Raw genomic sequence first — 14,596 nt, 5'->3', positions numbered from 1 at the left:
GTGTAAGGGCCACGCTATTCTATAGAGAATGTCGACCCTAAATTTGTACACTATTTGCAAATAATTCATAGGGGAAAATATTGGTACAGTGATATTTTACAGATTTCTTTTTGCCTTCCTCACAATAATAAACAGTGGGATACACATTGATATTTCTCTCTCCTACTTTGATTTTGTGGGTTATATGGATGGTATCATTTTTCAATCACTCGTTGGTTGAAGTGTGCAGATTGCTTCTTACACTACCCTTATAAGAAAACCCTCTTCATAAGTCATGTGAGTATTCTATTTTCGAATGAATAAACAATGGGATACACATTGATATTTCTCTCTCCTATCATTTTTCAATTGCTCGGTGGTTGAAGTGTGCAGATTGCTTATTACACTACCATTATAAGAAAACCCTCTTCATAATTCATGTGAGTATTCTATTTTCGAATGAATAAACAATGGGCACCTCGGCCGGAGGGGAAGAGGGTCTTTTACAACAGGGGAGAAGAGAAATGACTTCTATCCAAAAGTGTAGCCTATGCTAAGCTACACTAGCACTCCCTTGTGTCTATCTTTTTCCTCCTCTTTCTTGAAATGACCTCTTCATCCCCATAAATGATTCCATTCGAGGGCACTCATTGGTTGCTTCTTGAGGGTGAAAGCTATACTCCCGAATAGAAATTATCCATTTCAATTTTCAAGGACACCCTAAATACATGATACCTTTACCTTGATCACATTATTAGCAAGCTTTCACCACTTTATTATGTGTACTTAAATATTTTTTGAATGACAAATAATGTTGTTCATGCTCTTGCCACTCAATAATTGCTTCCTTGGAGGATGGGGGAAAACTGATTTATTACTATTAGGGAAATTTATGCATACCTCCCCATAGGTATGGATTTATTATCGATGCATCCATCTTTATACACTATTTACATGTACCTCCCCGTCCTACTTTTCATAATAATTAATAAGTTAATCCAGACCGTTAATTTTGAACAAAAAACATTAGAATTTTAACTAAACTGACCATATTGCCCTTCAATGTAAACTAAACCTCTGACATTCTTTTATACTTTGAACCATTGCCCCAAATCGAAAGGAGAAGAAGGAAGAGTGGAAGCCCTAACAGCTCCACCCCCACACCTCCCAGGCAACCACTTACACCTCTCAAGCGAGCACATTGTTGCCGCTACGTTTAATCCGGCCACCAAAGGCTTCCATCGACCTGGATTTGTAGAGAATTTGCCCCTTCGACCTCTATTCCACCTTATTTCTTTGCACTCCATTATCTCTCAGATTGAGTGAGCTGCTACTAAGGTCTTTTGCTGAGGTCTACTACAACTACATCGATTATTTGTTGTAAGTAATTTACTTTTCTCATTGTCTGAAATAATCAGTGTGATATTGAATAATCAATTTGACATTTATTAGTTTGATTAGGTATAATGTGAATGTTATACTGTAAATTAAAACATTACAATAGACTAAAATGATATGATATGGAGTTCTTTGTATAGGAGTCACATCCCATATCAGACCATCTCATACCCAGATCAAAACTCACTAAACTGTGCAAACCCTATCAAACCCAGACCCAAACTTAGCCCAAAATGAGTTGTTGAAGTAGAACAGAGCAGAGGGAATCAAAGCCCTGTTTGATTCAAGATGGGACTTAATAATGAGTTTAGTCATAGGAATCCTAGCTATGATTCTCATCTGTTGTCTTACCCAGACCCAAACTCTGTGGACTCTGTTTTCCAGTTGTGATTCTCATCTGTGATAATCATCTGATGTGATTCAAGAAGGGAGAATGTGTATATGTGAATATGTGAATAGGTAATAGGAAGGTCATGTGAAAATTTTCTAATTTTTTTAATGCTTCTTTTTGGTCTAGAGAGCTATTTTAAATGCAAATTTGAATTTTTGCAGGTAAGATGTCTTCTGTTAGTGTGAATGAGAGCAATTCAAGATACTTGAAGTTTGAGAACAAGCTATGTTTCTGTAGAAAATAACTGTTGTGAGGATTCCGAACTCGATAGACAACCCAAATATACTCTATTATAACTATGCAGACAAAAACAATGGTAGTTGCAACTTCACCCAATGGTATACTGTCATGGGTGAAACAGAACAATGTGGTTACACCAATGATGCACCAAATACTGTGAGTGAATTTATTCCTGAAGACCAACAGAGGAGTGAAGAGTTCTATAGTCTGATAAAGGTTGTGGAGAAGTCAATTGATATAATATAATGAAGATAATGTCAAATTATTGTAGCTTTGTTTGTCTTGAACTTAATTGTAAGTGTTATGAACATGTAAACATGTAAAGGAAAGGGGAAGGGAAGAGGACCTTTGTTTCACATCTTTTTGATCTCTTAGAATGATGCAACTTTATGGTTTTTAATGAATTGATGTAATGCAGACTTTCACAATTAAATTTTCATGTTTTTTAATGAATTGATGCAATGGCAATGGCATACAAGCATGTTGATGCATCCAAGTCCATTGGTCATTGGACCCCACCCCAGCCTTCTCTTTGGCAGTAATGGCCAACTAAACCTGGGTTTATGTATAGCGAAATACCAAAGCTGGTGATTAGTTTCTATCTGTGTGGCAGTTGGGTTTATGTTCTTTTGTATTTCTCTAAGGGTATCAATACATCCATCCAAATCCATTGACCATTGGATCCCACCCCAGCCCAACAATCTTATCTGAGAAGTTTTAAAGTTAAAAATATAAATAGCAACCATAAAATTAAAACTTAATTTCAACCAAGATTCCATCAATGAGAAGATCATGTAGGCCATTAAAATAAAACTTTTGTTCAACCAAAATACTTGTTTTCAAACATCAACATAGAGTCATGATCAACAACTCAGATCCACACCATATAAGACTATTACAAATTAAACTAAGATTCCTAAATTATTTTCAAACAGAGTACAATTTAAACCAAGATAATTATTTTCAAACATCAACTCATAAACTCAGACTCAAGGATAACAACTCAAGCAGTTCATCAACTCCTAGTCACCAACCTCATCAGCTCCTCGTCACCAACCTCATCAGCTCTTGTCCACCAACTCAGCTCCACACAGACAGCAACATCATATGCTTTATTGACATCAACTCAACCCAGCTCTACATATGTAGTACGACTCAGAAAATCAGTAACTCATCACCAGTGGCACCTGAAAATCAGCAACTCAACTCAATCAAGAATTGAACAAACAGAATTGTAATAAAGCTTCCCATATTTAAGCAGTTATTCTCAGACCTATTCAACAATCAGCTTGTTCTTTGATAGATTTTCTAGCTCCCCTTGCCTTCTCTTTGGCAACCTTGGATGTCATTTTTTCCCAAAGTTTATCTTGTTCATTTGTTTGTGAAGTTGTACAAGATGCTTGAGAGGACCTAGTTACTCCCTGGGAGGAGGTGGTACTCATGTCCTTCCTCTTCCTCTAAAGTTGCATCAACAAAACCATATGAAAAAAGGGAAATAAACATACATTGTTTTATGTTAAAAAATTTAAATTGTGAGTAGAGTATTACCTTGGTCCCAATGTTCCTAGAAGAAGCTATGTCCTTTCCTTTTATTGGACATCCTTTGCATGCCCTTATATTATGATCAAATGTCTTACATCTCCCACATCTAACACTGCTGAACCTCTTCCTAACATCTCCCTTAGCTGCCTCATCCCTTCCCCTCCTCTTATTTTTATTTGGTCTGCCAACTGATATCCTCATTGGTGGAGGACATCTAGTATACTAGGATCAAATAATGGGTGAGTTATTTCCCTTATTAGCCAAAAGACATTTCTCTGTTGTGTAATATGAATCACAACAGTCCAAGAAATTTGCCCTTTTATATTGAATGCAATATTCTACATGTCTACATGGTAGCCCAGTTGCTACCCAAATCCCACACTCACAAGTTTAATTTGTATGATGTATATATGTGGACATTATATTAATGTGAAATCCAATTATCATTCTATTTAATTGTGGTGGTGAATATGATACATTGGCATGACCAACCATGATATCAATCACTTATGAAAGTTAAAAGACATCATCCCGGTCATTGCTTTTATATTTCTTATTATGTTAGGTTTTGTAGTTAGGTAGTAATTTAGTGTATAACAATCGTTATCATGTTTGTTTGTGTAATGACTAGTAAATGACAAGAATTTGTGAGTGTGTGCGAGAGAGAGAGAGAGAGAGAGCAACTGGTCAATATTTGTGCATCCTAGCAGTTTATTCACCAAGACCTACTAAAATATATATGTTGAATGAAGAATCAGGCCTGATTCAATGTATCTACACATAAACACGTTTTTTCTACATACTTCTTTTGAAGCTTCAATTAAAACAAATTTATCAGTACCATGTTCATACCAAGAAAATAAGAATCAATAAAAGGCCATTTATCTTGTTGAAGATCAACTAATCAGATCATTTTTTAAACCCACGTAACCTTTTGAGTATGAAATTTATGAGTACACCTACTTTTATAAAATGATACTTATACAGAGGTATCTTTTTTACACAAATTTTGATTAGCTTTGTGTACCTCCTGAATATCTTTTTTATTCAATTGTTTTCATTATCCAACTACTGTCAGAAGCACATTATTTTTGGGGAAGGGGGTCAAGATGTCTATGACTTCATTCGTTCATGTCTGAGTTGTAGAATATAAAGCTACATTTTTTTTTGGGGGGGGGGTGAGTACTCCGAATCAGTGAATGGTATTTCAGCTGTAAAATAATATATACCAATACATATAAATATTATTGCACCTGATCCATTTGGCCAAGAACCACCTCCTTCAGTGCAGCTTCTGCTTTGCTCTCATGAAGGCCAATATCAAACAAGAACTTTCTGACAATTGAACAATGATTAGAATAGATGCACGCATATAGATATGGGTTTAGGCAAAGAGGTGGGGAAGCATTCGACGACCACGTTATTGCATTAAAAAAAGGAGTAACAATTTGGTGAGAGAACCTTCGCAGTCTTTGAACAATAACACCTACCACCAAATGATTGTTATGGACTAAACAACTCTACTAATACTCTTCTTATGTAATAATATTTGTTAAATCATTCTTTTCCACTCCTTGATAACTTGGTGACCCCCCTCAAGTAAAAAAGACAAATAGAGAGACTCATCCTTTCCTCATACCTCTCCTCCCTAAAGGAATGAGAAAGACGATGTTTTTTAATCAAATCTCCAATATATTAGGAGTTATGTATATAGGCAGAGGAAGGTATGTAGAGATATACCCAAGGCAGCTGAGATGATGGTTGAACTGTGACCAGTGCTGAAGCACTCATATTCTCTCTCAGAGCGTTTAGCGAATCCCGACAACCCATTCATCTAACGCATGGTATACATCTTATCTCTTCTCCCCATCAGGATTTTGTGTGGATAAGATTGCAGAATCAAAAGGGTAATAGTAACTTCAGAACTCCAACAGAGACATGTATTAACAATTATAAGAACAGAGCTTTGAATAGAATCGAAAACAAGAGGAGAAAACAATAATTGGGGGTGGAGTTGAGAAGAGCACTGAGAGGTACCAGATGACCCACATCCCAAAATATCAGATACTCAAGGAAGCTATATCAGATAACAGATACAAGAACTATGATAACAATCATGGATGGAAGAATTCGTGTTGAAGCTTTTTACCCATTATAAACCCCTCTTTTCCGTTAGCTGATTAGTTCATTTAAGATTTGAAGCCTCCAAGTTCCTAACAAAACCCAAGAGTGTAAAGAGAGGAGATTGATCAGGAGAAAACCAAGAGAACAACACCCTTTTTGCCTTTTTATGGTATTGAGAATAGGGAGAACAAACACTTCCTTAACAGTAAAATCATGAATATAGAATAGATAATTAATATTCCATCAATGTTGATCATCAAACATCCAACTGTAAGCTTTATCAAAAACTAAAGCCAAGCACAAAAAGGTCTCTCAGTAGTTAATTATGAAAAAGTCAAGGTATCAAACTAATGGAGAAGCAAAGCCCAGAAAATGAACAATTTTCTCGTTAAAGTAAGCCAAGAAATTCATGCTAATCTTGGGTACTAAATAAGAGAAAAATCGAGAAAAAGCAAGAGATCAATGCGAAAGAGAAAGGGGGAGGTGGACGAGGAGAGGGTGGTCAAATTTGGAAGAAAAAAATGTTGTAAGAATTAATAAATGTGTGTACATTAACAGTAAGGTCAATTCACAGAAATCTAATGTCACAGCTACAGATATGAAGGACATAGGTATAGCAATTGTTCTGCATAATAAAGTATGAAGGGCACGGATTTTGGGGGTGTTTGAATTTAGAAGAAATTGAAGTCGTAAGAAATAATAATCAAGAAGGTTTTAAAAACAAGGAGAATTAAATCATGCAAACCTAATGCCAAAATTACAATTCATGTAAGAGTGGGAGTCATTGTTCAATTGACGATCCATATTCAGTTAAGTAATGAAACAATAGCAGGTTGCATATTAGAAAGAATGGATTTAGGGAATAAGAATACAATGTCAATTCACAAATGGGCATCGCTTTATCTAACCATACAATATCAATTGTTTTTGCAATGCAAATCAACATCAAAATTAGTTGAAGGAAAAGAAAAAGAAGCATTACCGCTGCATGAAGACAAATATCAAGGTACTCATTTAGAATTTCATGCATTTCTTTCTTTTCCTTTCCTCAGTATGCCCTGACTTAACACAAATCTAGTCTCTCTGAAATTTCATACCCACTGAGATCTAGGGAAAACAATAAAATCGAGACAAACCATTAGAAATTGTCCTAATTAGAAATGAAAGCTATAAAGGACAGATTGGAGAAGAGAGTAAACGACTAATTAGAAAACATGAAAGGAATATATAATTCTGTTTGGCAAATTAGAAAAATGTTTTCTCAAGCAACTATGCTCCAAAAAGAAGAAAGAAATCAATAGTGCTTTCTAAAGCAATGATATTCACTCAAATGAGTTAGTATGACGATATCCTTATATCCACGAGCCCTAAGATACATATTACCATGAGATGTTATTAAAATGAAATTTTTTGATGATATGGTCTTTGTGTAACTAAGTCAGAGTCCAACTGAGAGACCATGTCCATAGTGAACTGACTACTGAGTATGGTGTAGCGACATCAGTCAACCAACTATGAATCAAAAGATTCTTACTTGGAGAAAATATAATGTAAAAGAGGAATAAAAATAGAAGCATCCATTATTTAGTCAAGATCATACATCAAAGCAAGTGAGTCTTTTATAAGGGGTTCAGACCGAACCTTGGAAAATTTGAAATTTGAAACTTACAGACATGGATCCCCTAAGCTGGTAGTGAACATGAAGAGTGCAAAAGTTCTTCCTCCGAAAGTTCTTTAGTGCCCAAAGCAAAGTCCATGTGTTTTCCTCCATAAAATTCCCAACTGCCACAAATGTTTGGTCACCCCAACACGTGGAGAATTTAGAATTTACATAAAAGAATTATAAAAAAAAAAAATGATCGAGAAAAAAATAAGAAAAGATACTTTTTTGTTAAATTAATGGCGGAAAAAGTTTCTTGCTCAAAGGATTTTATCTTAATTTTCCCAATCCTTTTTTATTTGAAATTGCAGCGCATTTTCTGGTCCAAAATACTCTTGTTAATAAATTCTTAATGACAAGTTGAATTATTTAACAACATGATTGTCTCTCTGTCTGGTCCATGGATACATGATAGAGAGAGATCATTTGTTACAAGAAGTTTAAACCTCAATTTATTAGTTAATTTATTAAACTACCAAACCAACATCATAAGCACATTGCTTGAAGCCACCTCCCAAAAGAAATTAGTAGACCATTCAAAATAAGAATATTTTATAAAGAAAAACTAAATTTCTTATAAGATCCTATCCAAATTCAGAACACATCAACCCTCCATTCCAAGTCTTCAAATCACTGAAAATCAGAAGTAAATCACTTTGAAGTTCTATCATAGTTAAATGATTCAGGCAGAAGTTACATGTAAGATTCAGTGCATTTATTGAACATTCGCCATAATAAAGGCATGTGTTGTGACTATGAATACTTTAATGTTAACAAAGGTCAACCTTTTAACGAATAAGAAAAGTTACCAACAACTACAGTTTTGGTTAAAACTCTACATAGAATTTAACATGAGTATTTTTCTCTTGTATTATTGCAGGGATATTAATCTCTCCAAGACCATCACTATCCTCCTAAGCACAAGCAGATCAACCAAAAGCAAGTAAACCAATCTCAACGGCTCCCCCCTTCCATCCCCACCATCATTTAACAAGAACTTAATCCATCAATCCAATCTCTCCATTTCTTTCTCACATTTGGGTCCCTAACTTTGAATAAAATCCACCATGGAAAAAATAAGACCTAATTGTTTCTTCTCTTCTTGTTCTTCTTCTTCTTTTAATTTAGTGCTGATACACTGAGAAGTTCAATAACCAGATCAATATCATCCATGTTGTCTTCCTTACCGACAATTAGGTAATATTTTTCCACGTCTCGTTGAGGTGGCCCCTCCTGTATCAGAAGGAAATCAGGAGATCTTGGGGAGGGTCAGTGTCTTGGAGGATCAAGCTACTGTTGGTGTTATTAAATTTCTATCTCTGTTTTTGGTGGTTAATCTTCTTCAATCCCTGATTTTGTGCTTATGAGTTCTACGTACCCACTCAGCCATGCTTTGAGTTTTATGTCCAACTCAGTCATACAAAGAATCATCAGTTCTTCACTCTTGCATTGGTTCTGATTACATTTATGATCTATATCTTGATCAAGACCAGAAGTGGATCTAATCATTTGTTCAAATAAACGGGATTCTAGTGTTGTCCTCTTGAATTCTCAAATGCTGACTTTTATTGCCTAACCTTACTTTCTCAGTTCTTAGTTTCCCAAATTGGTAATTACTAATTAGAACTTCACCTTACAATGATCCTCAACTCTTATTCTTGATATTAAGATTTTAATTAATGAACCGCTAAACATAGAGTACATCCAAAAAGGATAGCATACACAGTTTTCTTAAGACAGCCACTGGTGCATATGCTATTTGATCAACTATTCTCTAAACAGATTTAACTGACAATGAATACAACATGTTCCGTTTCAAGGGGAACTAAGAAAGTACTCATGTAATCGTCCATGCAATAATATCAATTTTTGTTCTTAGAGGCAAGAGTCAATAAAAAAACACTATAATGCTCCCAAATTAAACCATCAAAAAATGCAATAAGTTAAGGAATCCTGGGGAAGCAACCCATTTCAATCGTGCAGGAAATTCTACATGCAAAAGAAAATCAATGCAAACTAAATAAGAAATTACTTAATCTTCTTTAATCACACCAAATCATCTCTATCTTCATATCCAAAGCATTAGACACTACCTGTGAGTACCTCACATCCTTGTAATCCTTCTTCCTGTTCAAAAACCAGAATGGGATTTTAACAGAATCATGAAATGTGCCTCTAATAGTAAATTCCATTTCTACTGCCCAATCACACTACTATGTAAGGAAATGGTCCACTAAAATCCAAGTGATAATTTAGGAAGTTGGTATTACGCTACACTTACTTTTCTCTCACCATCAAAAAACTATATAGGATGCTAAAGTCCCATTAGAAACATAAAATAACACACACAAATTTTACTTACAATTAAGCCTTCAAATAGTCAAAATTGTGAAGTAAATTACCAACCAACCACCAGGTTGCCCGGTATTGGAGATGCGTGCAGGTGGCTGTGCAGCCATTTCCGAGTCCGAACCTGATAATAGTTCCACCTTTGATTCTATCACTTTGTTTAGCAGATGAGTCCAGCACTGGCTTAGCGATCTGCACAAGAACCAAAACCAATTAAACCCCAAACACGGTCAGGAGGAGGGGAATTTAAATTTTCATTCACATTCCTATCATCATCAAATCAAGAACGCTCAAAAGAGGGGGGGGGGGGGAAGTGAGAAGATACCCAGTAGCTATTAGAGTCGTCAACGTTGGGAAAACCAGTCAATGACTGCTGTCCACTGCCGCAGCCGTAAGGCACACCATGTGAATGCAGCCGGAAATTTGTCATCTCATGCATCAACTTAAGCACCGACCCATACGTAATCTAATAAACAAGGATAAGAAATTGACGAAAGTTTTAACTCTTTTTCCAATGAATTCGATCAGTTTTCTGACAAAAAAAAAAAGAGTGGAGATTCGTGGGATTCACCTCAAACCTTTGAAGGCGGCGGCCGAAGCGGAGGAAGGAGCGCTCTGATCCAAGTCAAGGCCGAGGTAGAGAAAGAGAGCGAGAACAAAGAAGGAGACAGCCATGAATAAGAGGAAGACGATGAACCAGTTCTGCTGCCAAAAAGGGACATCGGACTGAGAAGGGGGCGATTTGAGAGGAAGATCGTGCGACGGGTTTGAGAGAAAGCAGAGCGTATTTTAGAATAAAAAATAAAGGGAAAATTTCACGTACACCCCTTAAAAGTATCCAATATAGCCGAAACTTACCATATTGCGTCAAAATAGCAAACTTCTCCCAAATGTTAAGCAGATTGACACCCCAAGATAAAATGTCGATTTTACCCTCTTAGTTATTTAGAAAGAATGAGTGGGGTATTTTCGTTAAACGCAACAATTTAATCTGAACAGTTTATTTTTTTGACCTTTTAATCGTAGCCGTTGAATAAAAAAAAGCCATAAACCTGCTATTTCCTGTTCTTCGTTGCAGGGGAGTGCTTCAGGTGATTTGGGGGAGAAACCACTGTTGTCATCTTTGCTTTGATATCTCCGATTGAACCAGAAGCTTCAGTAGAGAAACCCGGAGAAGTTCTCTTAGATTTCATTGCAGGACAACCAACACAGGTGGAAGAGATCTATGAAACTCAGTCCGTTTGTTCGAGATCTCAAACCGCCCTAGGGCTGAGTTTAGAAGCTCCCAAAAATATCTAATCGAATAATCGAACATTTCCGCTGCAACTCAGCCCTTTTGTTCAAGTTTTCCCCAACCGCCTCCCGTTTGTTCGAGATCTCTTTGGGAGCGTCTCTTTTAGATTTTTTTTTTTTTTTTTGGCTGTGTAAATTGGTTCTCTTTGGGCTTGCAGATAATGGGTTTACAGGGGAGTGCTTCAGGTGGGGCTCATGGAGATGGGTTTTGGGTTGCAGGAGGTTTCCGTTAAAAGTAATAATATAGTTAAAAGAATCGTTCTGGATTTGGCCCGTACCTTACAATAGTTAAAAGAATCGTTCACCCCCTACATGAATGAGAAGAAGAAGAAGAGCAGGAATGAAGATTTGTTCAATAAGTTCTTCAGTGATAGAAGAGCAATGGGTTTTAACAAAACCCAAAATGTTTTTGAAGAAAGCAATAGAAAAGTTTCCACTTGCCCAGATCCTCTCCATAACTAGCAGGACAGGTTCCTTAATTCCTCTATTTTAATTTTGTTTAGTTCTTCATTTTTGGGTTCATTTTACTCAATTTTTCTTTTGCATCTGGAATTCCGAATACATTAATTCCATCCAAAATGGAAAATGCATTTGGCTGAATAGGGTTTCACTCAGTTTTTCATCCTTCTTCGTCTTCCCAGCAATGGCGTCGAAGCTCATTGTGTACAGAGTTCTATCGTCTTCTTCCTTCAGCCCAGCTATAGTAAAACGATGAAGCTTTTTGTTTTTTTTGGGTAAAAGAGGATAAAACCCTTAAGGGGTATTATGGTACTTTTAATCTTTCTAAGGGTAATTTGACCATTGAGTTCATATTTCTTCATAAAATAAGGATAGTCTGTGCCTTTTTTACGAAATATGGTAAGTTTCGGCTATATTGGATATTTTTAGGGGGTGTTCGTGAAATTTTTCCAAAAATAAATTAAAAAAGAAGGTACCAAGGGTTTTAGAGGAAAGAGGTCGATTTTAGAATAAAAAAATTTTAAAAGAGGCTGCGTAAGGTACTGTTGTATTGAAAAAATAAGGAGAAAATAAAGAAGGAATTAGATAAGAAATAATAAGAAAAAGATGGTATTTAAATAAAAAAAAAGGAAAAAAAAAGTTAGGTTAAGTTTACCCCTGTTTTATTTTTAAAAAGTTAGATATTTTTTTAATTACCTTAATTTTATGAGAGAGAATTGGAGAGATTTTCTCTCCATAATTGTTAACCGATTTACTTTTGATAAATCTAATTTTGTGGAGAGATTTGCTTTAAATAATAATGAATATTATTATATTAATTATTACTAAGAGTACCTAAGATTGTGAAATTATAAGAAAGAATGACATAAAGATTAAGAATTGAATAATGGAATTTTATATAAGAATGAAGGATAGAATAGGTAACTAAAAGATTTGCCACAACGTGCTTTTATATGATAGTATGATATGATATGATATACTGATAAATGTGCAATGTGCTATACAGGAACTAGAAAGGAAGAGTTGGGATTGGAGAGTCTAGAGTGTCAAGGTTGGAAATGTCTTATAAATTGGCTTAAATTGAAAAAGGTATTGGATTAAAATTAAATACAGAACACTAAAAAAACCGGAATTAAATCGAACCAAGTCAGTTCGGTTTTGGTTTTGAAATGCCTTATCTGTTCTTGGTTCAGTTTGGTTTTGGTTTCACCATTATATATCTTGCACCGAACCGAAATTGAACCGAATAACTAAAACCGAACTGATTGACACCCTTACCTATAACATCCTAAAATCTAACTTTTCCTACTCCTATTGACAGAACAGCCCCTTTTTTATTTTCCTTTTTTCTTCCTCTCCCTAACTTCACTTCACTTAAGACATCAAAATAACAGTGCTGGTTACTTTTCTTTTCCCTTTTTCCATGACAACAAAGAATAAACTGCATTCAGATATTTTTTTTTTATTGAAAGAAAATAAATAACACCGCTGATTACTTTTCTTTTCCCTTTTCCATCATGATAAAGAATAAACTGCATTCAGATTTTTTTTTTATTGAAAAAAAAAATGAAATTAACTAAAAAGAAGTTAGGAACATCGTCTGATATTACAATAACTAATTTCTCCACTCTATCCTTAAATGCCCACTTGTGAGCTATAGAGATAACATCCCTAGATTTCTGATATACAATTTTTAAAAGTGTAAACCATTCAGGGCTAACATCTCTAGCTAGTTCATAAGGAGAGTAGTTTATATTTACAAGAACACGGAAAAGAGAATATATCCTTTGCAAAAACCTAAATACTAATATTACAATCATAATGCATGATGCTTCCTTATAAAAATGGTTTTGCTTTGAGAACTTTCAAATTTTAACAAGTCTAAGGAATGGGCTTTTCTGTGTGTCTCACCCAAGGTAGAATCTTGTGGTGAATCACTTGTTATTTATCTGATTAGATTTTATTTCATCTTCCTTTTTCCCCAATCTTCCTCCCACTTCAACCCTTTTCAATGTAACTCTCTCATTCCTAGTGACCTCCTTGCAGGAGGTGAACTCTAAAGGATTCCCATCATCTTAGACTTTGCTCATCTTCCAACCTGAATAAATCTTAAAAACATATTTTTTTTGCATTTTTCCAAATATGCGGAAAAGCTCATGTTTTTTTTATAATAGGTCGTATGAAACTGTTATTACACGTATAATATGTATACTTCGTTTAAAAATACATATTTAATTAATATAAAGATCGATACCACCTTACTGTAGCTCGTCTCTTCTGTGGTCGATACGATTACTACATCTCCCTTGCTCATTGGCACTGAAAAAACCAATGTACCTACGTTTCCTTCCTCATCGGATATCCCCAACTACGCTTCTTCAAAGTTCTAAACTATATGGGTGTTGCATAGTAAAAATATGCCTGCATTTTTACTCTTGGAGGATACGTAATAAACATGTATTAAGATACCTTAGTTAGTAAAGTCGCGATCATATTATATCGCGTCTTTTAACGTAATACTCCGTCCCCATATTTTCGTATTTTTATAATAAAAACGCGTTTTTAAGCAAGCACGTATTATACTAATAATACCGATATACGTTTTTATTAAAAAATTATCAAAGATTAGAATTTAGGAACGATTTCACTTTCCTTCGTCCCTTCGATTTCGTTGAACATCCACGTAGGGCAAGTAGCCCTCCATCTCCAATCATCCTCGCCATCTCGTTCAACAAAGCGCACTTAAGTCTTGTACTCTCCTCTTGTTTCTCGGTCTTTCAACTTGCTCATGTCATTTACAATCTACATTCATTTCTTGTAGATTATTGATATTTTGGTATGTTAAATGATAATCTTAGAGATGTTATATAGCATATTATATTATTGTGTTTATTTTAGTTAATAAAATCATGATATTATTTTGTTTATTAGGTGGTGAATGCATGTTATATAATGAATATATGTCCATTTTTTTTAAAGTTAATCCGTTTAACTGCCGTACGTATCCGTTCCCGTTCAATTGCCGTTCCCGAACTTACTAACTAAGACGCATACTATAGTATAACTATATGCACTTTTTTATCCGAAAAATTTTGAAAAATATTATTGACACCTAGTCCATTTAATACTTGTAATAGGGTTGCAACATGGTCAGGTTGGGC

General features: G+C 35.1%; 1 pseudogene; it reads right to left on the bottom strand.

Annotated features, from left to right (window-relative positions):
* Positions 1 to 9,717: 9,717 nt before the first annotated feature.
* On the bottom strand, positions 9,718 to 10,430 carry LOC122669435 (annotated as a pseudogene).
* Between the last annotated feature and the right edge of the window lie 4,166 nt (positions 10,431 to 14,596).

Source organism: Telopea speciosissima, chromosome 7 (genome assembly GCF_018873765.1).
Source record: "Telopea speciosissima isolate NSW1024214 ecotype Mountain lineage chromosome 7, Tspe_v1, whole genome shotgun sequence".
NCBI classification, from domain to species: Eukaryota; Viridiplantae; Streptophyta; class Magnoliopsida; order Proteales; family Proteaceae; genus Telopea; species Telopea speciosissima.
Note: the sequence above shows the minus strand (reverse complement) of the source record. Positions and strands in the feature narration are given on the sequence as shown.